The sequence below is a fragment of the Centrocercus urophasianus genome, unplaced genomic scaffold, assembly GCF_019232065.1.
Source record: "Centrocercus urophasianus isolate 14NV4802_14NV808 unplaced genomic scaffold, USGS_Curo_1.0 seq_28, whole genome shotgun sequence".
In the NCBI taxonomy this organism is placed as follows: Eukaryota; Metazoa; Chordata; class Aves; order Galliformes; family Phasianidae; genus Centrocercus; species Centrocercus urophasianus.
Genome location: NW_024884844.1, coordinates 9648984 through 9656944, shown reverse-complemented (window position 1 = coordinate 9656944; position 7961 = coordinate 9648984). Strand labels below are relative to the sequence as shown.

The window sequence follows — 7961 nt, the reverse complement described above, 5'->3', positions numbered from 1 at the left end:
TCCAAGTGTAAAACTGGACTCTGTTTTATTGTAGATTATTCAAAAGCATGGCTAATGTTTTGTGAGTATAGGAAGAAAATAAGTGAAACTTTTTAAAAATGCAGATGTCAAGGGCAGCCAGCTGATTTTGCAGTGGAAAGATTTGAATAGCAAAATCCTGCTCATCCCAGAAGAGCAATTATGATTTATTGATATAAGCATTTAAGAGAAGCTTAGTCATAAATCCTAGCTGCAGTCAATGACAGTGAGCCTAGATTTAAAGCCTGACTTCTTGGTTGTCAGGGTGAATAATCTGAGGGCCTGAGTTCATGGCAGCAACCTTAGCTGGACGGTTGTGATGTATTGGCTGGCGACCCTTGAGGTAGAGCTGAGTTTCCATTTAAACTCAGAGCTAGTAAAATCAAGTCGTTCTCCAAAAATGTGTGAGTGATTGAGAACTGAACTTTTGTATTCCAAAATGCAACAATGGTGAGTATTTGACAGGTTCAAACTACAGACTTGCAAACAGAAGAGCTATAGTTCAGGGAAACTTTAGAGAACACAGTAAAATTGGAGATGCAATGTTCAGCATCTTATGCTTGTAAGATCTGCCAGTTTCAGAGGTAGAGTAAAAAGATGCAGAGAAGATATTTGTGAGTGATGGATAGAACAGGGCCTTTTTCTTCTTTGTTAAAATGTCTGATGTTGAACATGAAACAAAAGAGAGGATTCAGATTACAATGAAACAGATTGTGTCTGTGCCAAAGTAGGATCAAAGGAAGCAGTATATTCTCTTGGAAAGCTTTTGGTCTGGCAGTTGAATAAAGAGGATATTTTTCAAATAATTTCTTTGGAAAAGAAATGCAGAATTTGAGCTTTATCTTATATGTGACTCAAGAATGTAGGTCTTTTACTTCTTATTCTAGATTAAATCCTGTTACATGGCTGCCTTTTGAAGGATTTAATTGCTCCAAGGATTCACGCTTACACAGTATTCTTCACCTCTTAGAAATCACCGTAAGTCCTACTTTAGTAATGCTATTCTTTGATGAGAATATATCACGACCTGTGTAAAGTGGGTTAGGACTTTCCTCATTCCCTTGTCATCACAATTGAATTCTGGCCAATATAAATGTCCTGTCTTATTGGCAGGGACCAAAGAAAAATCAGACGCACTGAGAGGATTGCAAATGAAGGACTTTTACAGCTAAGTAAGTAATAGTTTATTCTTCCAAAAACCAGAATATTTTGGATGAAAGAGATCAAGACACCAGTTCTTGGCTGCTATTGCTTATATTATGTCTGTTTTGTGGGTAAACAATAGCTCCAAAGCTCTGTTTTTCAAATAAGGAGATAAGTGTCTTCTTCTGCTCTGGTGAACGGTTAAAAACATAGAGCCAGAAATGTGCTTATAATTCCCATGAAAAGTAGGATGAAGGTTTCTGAGGGCTCATGGAGGTCATAATAAGAAAGCAGCACAAAAAAAAAAGTAGTTTCAGTTTTTAACGTCGTAGTTCTCAGTGTGCCACGTGCTTCGTATTTCACAAAGCGCTTGCTTTCATTCCAGCAAGGGTTTCGTTTTATTATTATTTTGCTATGGATTTCACTGGAGCTAAGATCACATTGCAAAAGTTAGTGGAAAACAGAAAACTGGAATTTCCTATGCATTTCTCACACTAATACTAAGTACCTTTTTAGGTAAAAATATGTATTTTGTTTTGTTTTCTTAGACTTATTCTAAGTATTTCCTCAAATTTATTACTTCTCAGTTCTGCTTTGGTTAACGAGTAATTCCACTTGCAGATCAGCCTGAAACACATTAAATAAATTAGAGGATCCAATTTGCTAAATTACCATTTTGAAAACATTCCATACTTCTACAACTACAAAATAAAGTTTGGATCCATTGTTTATTCTATTTTGTAGTGCAAAGCTAATTTGTTATTTACTGGAAATTTGTTTTCTATTGAACAGATTCAGAGAGTTTCCCAACCATGCCCTTTTCGTTTTACACTGTCATTGAAATAAAGATTCAGTTATTACCATTTCCATATTCTGGATATAATTATCCATTAAGCAAATGAAGAATAAATGGAATTGGAGAGACAGAGTGTATTTTTTTTTCTGGAAATCAAACTCTACCAGAAAGATCCTTTCATTCTCTTTTTTTTTTTTTTTTTTTTTTCCTATGAATAAAAGATGTATTTGTAGTTCCACAGAAGTAACTGCATGATGAAGAGAAACACATTTTGATGTTGTTATTTTCATATTGTCATGGTGCCAAATGACAGAGCTTTTATAATATTTGTGAGTCAGTGACTGTACAGAACAGTAGTTCCTGTTGATTAATTGTATTAGACAACAATATGAGCAGAGGTGAGAAAGCTGCTGCCAAGAAAAAACAAGACAGCAATGAGAAATACACAAATAATAAATATCTAAGGATGCACTGATACACATAAAACCATGTAGATGCCAATATATTTAATGGCAATGATGTCAATTTCAGTGAGAAGTAAGCACGCCTTCATGTTGACAATTTGAGTAGGTGAGAAAATCAAGATATTATGCTGGCTTGCAGACACTGAAATCAAAATCTCTCTCGGAAAAAAATAACAGAGATCACTGAAGTAAATATAAATTGTGCATAGATTTAAACCTTCAAAAGAAACTAGGATAAAGTACATAGTAATGGCCTTTTGCCAGTAAAATTATTTAGTCTTTCACCTTGCAGGTCCAAAATCTTGAGGTCAGGTTCACAGCAGAGCAGGGCCTGTGATTTCAGTGTTGCAAGTAGGGAAATGAACTGGTTTGCTACAGTGCATTATCCATATGCTTAAAGCTTTTTGAATATGTCAAACCAAATTCTGTCTTGAGAAATATGTGCACTAAATCCTGATGTTTTTTTGTTTGTTTGTTTGTTTAGTTTGAACTTTTTTTTTAAAGTTATCTTACCTATACTGTCATCTCCTTTTTTGTTTATTTTACTTACAGAAACACCATTACCCGTGTATAATCACAGTTGACTTAGCAGTGATGGCTCAGGGAATTTGTTTAAGGAGAATTTATCAGTTCTGGGTAAGGCTCTGAAATTGTCCCTTAATTGGATGCTTTAATACACACCAAACCATACAATCTGCCATTGGCATCTTTTTCTCTAGCAGAAATGGAAATCACTTAAAGCTTGCTGGCCATTCAGGCAGATGGACCACCAACAGACCCAAAACACAGCCACTGTTTTGGTGCAAAATCACAGCGCAACACCTAACTCCTCCTGCAGGCAATCTGTGAGTCAACTTGAAATGGAGCTTGAAATTGTAGAAAGGAAGATCCCTGTGCTAGATATGTAAAACAATGCTTCAGCTGGCAGACAAGAAAAAAAAAAAAAGAAAGAAAAAAAAAGAAAAAGGATATTTTAAAATAAGAGGAAAAAAAAGACTTAAAGACCAATTGAGAAACCAGTAAGAGAAGAAAACTAAGAGAAGAAAACTTAACAGTTAATTGAGATTGAGGGTCCTTACTTAGCAGAAGAGAGACAGCGTATGGGAAAGGCTATTAGGGGTCAGGGTTTTTATGTAAATGGGGAAAATGAAGAAAATACATACTTACAGACATTTATTGTTAAATGCAGATCAGTTTCTTCATTATGCCAGCCAAAGTAAGGAGTGAACACTTAAAGGCAAATCATAGAATCATAGAATGGCTTCAGTTGAAAGTGACCTTAAAGATTATCAAGTTCCAACCCCCTGAAAGGGTTGAAATGTTTGCTTCTGCTGTAGTGCTGCATCTCTCTCTGCAACCATTCTCTTTGGATTACTTAGGCAGAAATCTGATTTAAATGTTCATCTTAAAGAAAGACATTAATGCAAAGAGAACTTCCTGGCCTTGCTTACAGGGAAAGATGTTGACATGGGAAGCCCTTCAAAAGCCCTCTGCACTCTAGTTTTGGAGGATGTGAAAAGTCCAGTGGAGTAACCTGATTCAGATGAAACAGAAAGTGCTCACCCACTTCCTTTTCATGTGGAGAGACTTGAAAGCATTCATGTTTGATGATGTGAGACTCAAATCCCCATCCCTGGAGGTGTTCAAGGCCAGATTGGATGGGGCCCTGAGCAACCTGGTCTGGTATTAAATGGGGATGGGGAGGTTGGTGGACCTGCACGTGGTAGGGGGATTGGAGATCCGTGATCCTTGAGGTCCCTTCCAACCCTGGCCATTCTGTGATTCTGTGAAATGCTGAACTTAGTGACTGCCTGGCAGGCTGGATCTTAATGGTGTCATTTGCTATCCCAAATGGACAAGAGGATTCCTTCTATGCAGAACAAGATGGGGAATGATCTCACAAGTTTCCTGCTAATGCTTTGTCAATTATTATTATTATCATCATTAAACAGAGCATTAAACTACATAGAATCTCATAACAATAAATGACACTTTTGGTACATTACCTGTTTAATACTACAGTAATTGCTTGTGATTAGATATAACTAATAAAAAGTCTTCTTGCCAACATGATCTTTTTAATTAAGTATTTCATAGCTTCTAGTAAAAGCAAAATGAATTCTCAGTTGGTGTAATATCAATCTGGGACACCAGCCCTGATGGTGTGTTTTTCTGCTTTTCTCCAATGTTACCTCTGCAGTTTGATCCACACAAGAACTGAAGGCTACTGATGTCACTTTCTTCAAACAGTTCTGCTGACCCCCTTTTACCATAGATACAATTATTCAGATTTTGACACCACTTGTTCCTCTTCCTGCTCCCTCTAAGTGCAATCCCAAAGGAGTTTAAGATTCAGTGATGTGACTCTTTGTGACAATTTTATGAGCAATAATATCAGACTTGCTTGACTTCCAAATTCTTCAGGAAATGAGCATGAAAGCTTGAAAAATGTTGAAGTTAATATTGAACAGATTAACAGATAATATAGCTCTGACAGGTTTATTGGCATCTTCAGAAGTGGAAAACATAGACAGAAACACCAAACTTCATCCCAGCATTCACAGCACTGATACTTGTGAACTCTTACAAAGAAACATCAGGTTGTTTCCAAAACCTAACTTTCATATTACCATTCTGTCCACCCAGAATCAGATCTTGAGGTTTGGATCATTATCAAATATTAATATCTAGTTGAATAAGGTTTCCTTTAATCATCTTTCAAACATTTGTGTGAAGAATTTTCAATAACATTCAATAGGTTTCCATTTCTACTTTATTTCAGCACTTCACTCTGAGTCTACACCTACTGTTAATGCTCCTTAGGGACTAACAAATCCAAATCTTTCTACTATTGTGTCCCTGGAGTTTGTTATCTCCTAGCATAGCCACCCTAACCCAGAGACACGTTCCTCTAAATCCAGCTGCCACACTATCCCACTCTGTATCTTCAACACTCCAAGTATTAATTCTTCATATGTATTTGTATGTCCTAGGGCTGGGGTGGTAAATTACTGTTTATTTTAATGGCAGAGGATGAAAGCCTACCAAGAACTTTCCTGAAAATACCGAGGAAGATGCTATTAGCAGGTGATGCTGCCCAACTGTCTCATGAGAATATGTGGTCCAGTCACCGGAATTCACTCCGTCTGTAGCTCAGGTACTTGATCAAAATTGACAGGCATTCAATGATAGCAAAGGAACTGCAGGTTAAGTTTCAGCCCACTTCTTATGTTTATTTTGATTGTACTGCTTTTTCCAAGTTAAAACTAAAAATGCAAGCAAATTTTTCTCCATCTGTAGCAGTAGGAAGAGAACGCTTCTAGTACACATATCTCCCGAAAACTGCTATTTTCCACAGTCCTTATGTCACAGCTTTCAGTTTCTCAAATGATTTGTTTCAAAACTATGCTGACACAGAAAGCTGAACAGATATTGTTTGCAGAAGGGAAAAAAAGACGAGAAATTTTACTGGGATAATTTTATATACTTTTACAGTAGGGCTTCAGTCTCATACTGGTCAGCAGAGGCTCTTTCAGGAAGATATTTAGTACCTTTGTAGATTATATGAGAGAAAAGAGGCAAAATATGTAATGGAAATGCTCTTACAATTAGACTATTTATTACTTCTAGCCGTAAACTGGTTGTAAATATGGCTTTTCTGGCATAGCTCCTGGCAAGCAAACTAACTACAGTGATGCAAAGTTGTGGAGTTTCCATTTCATTTCTTGCCTCATTAATTTCATTAACTTACAAATAGATGAATACATAAAATTAAAAAGTAATTTCCTTTTAATATTTTTAAATTACTCTCTCCAAGTATTCAAACCTTTTAATCTGCTCTTTTAAGGTCTCCATCTAATTGCTTTTACGGAGACATAATTGAGGTTTTGTGAATCAAATATCAGTATGATTGATTATAAAAAAGCTAATCAGAGAGTGCCATTCACAAGACAAATGCAATTGTTTCTAAAATATTTGCTTGCAGTCTCTGCCACTTTACTAACTTTGCAGCGTGTGCAAAACGATGTGTGGGTGCAATGTGTTAAGGTGTGATTTTATGTGGGGAAATCAAACCTAGTCATGGAGAGAAGTCTGTTTCTTCTTTTTCTTATACAAGGACAGATTGCATGGGAATTATAGTGTTTCCCATTTAATAGAAGTAGCCTTTGTTTTGATGTTTTTCACAACAGTGACAAATGGCAGCTAAAAAGAAAAGGGGAGAATGTAATCAATCTTCCCACCTTTAAAAATAGCTGAAAAAGAGAAGAAAAACTAAACTACTTAAAAAACTCATTTGAGACAAACAGTTATCTGCAAGATAAAGCAAGTGCAGAAGACGACTGGGGCTGGATGGCCTGGTCTTGGGCAGGCAAAAATGTGGCTCTGTTTCTTCTATCTGTTTGGGATTCCAGTTTCCATGGGCAGAACAGAGCAGCAGGTATGTCCAGAAAGGAGAGTGCTCACTAAAAAGGCCACAGAGTGAGTCTGAGAGCAGAAAATATGTAAGGAAGAAACAAGAAAGAAAAATGGAATCTTATTTCAAGAATTCCAAAGTACTGGTTGACTTTGTCAATAGCATCAAAGACTTCAAGGGGTTATTCAGTCTGGAAATCATCTAGATGGCTAACATTTATTTAATAGTATTTTAATAATGCAACAATTTAATGTTCACACTTACTATTAAAAGGAAAAGAAAGCAGAACAGTAAAATTACATCCTGTGATATTTGAATGATATTTCTCTAAAGTTAGGACAAGCCACAAAAATATAAAGCCGAAAATTTCACTGTATCCTGAGGAATCCATTCCAAAAGCTTGTATTATAAATGAAAGATGAAAATACGTAATGTCTCGATCATTTTGCTGAACTGAGTGGAAATTAACTCCTGGGAGGATTAGATCAGACTCTGCAATGGACAGTTTTGGTGATGGAATGCTTGGAAGGGAAAACTTATCACTTCTTAGATCATGTAAGATGCGAAACAAACAGGCCAAATTAAGTGGTCGGTTGTTTATTCTGGTATTTAAAATGGCATAAATGAGACTCACCTGGGTTTACAAACCTGGTCTCTTCAGTTCAAGAAGAATGGGGAACTATTGGAGAGAGTCCAATAGAGAGAGAGTGGAGAGCTATGGAGACGCCAGGTACCCGGTGCATCTCCATATGAGGAAATGCTGAGAGATGTGGGGCTGTTCCACCTGAAGAAAACTGAGGAGGAATCATATCAATGCTTATAAAGATCTAATAGGTGGGAGCATGCTTTTTTCAATGGTGCCCAGTAATAGGATATGGGGCAATGGACACGTGGTGGAACACTGGAAGTTCCATATCAACATGATGAAAAACTTGTTTACTTTGAGGGTTACAGAACACTGGAACAGGCTGCCCAGAGTGGTGCTGGAGTCTCCTTCTCAGGAAATATACAACACATTCCTGGATACTTTTCTATGTAACCTAATATAGGGAACCTTCTCTAGCAGAGAGTTAGACTCGATCTACAGAAGTTCCTTCCAACACCTACAGTTCTGTGATTCCCTGAC

The 7961-nt window shown here is 36.8% G+C and overlaps 1 long non-coding RNA gene across 1 annotated transcript; it reads left to right on the top strand.

Moving 5' to 3' along the window:
* The first annotated feature begins 923 nt into the window (after positions 1–923).
* LOC122164943 lies at positions 924–3057 on the top strand. The gene is made up of 3 exons (XR_006170346.1): positions 924–996; positions 1132–1190; positions 2974–3057. It is a non-coding gene; the product is annotated as an uncharacterized LOC122164943 (long non-coding RNA).
* Positions 3058–7961: the final 4904 nt, after the last annotated feature.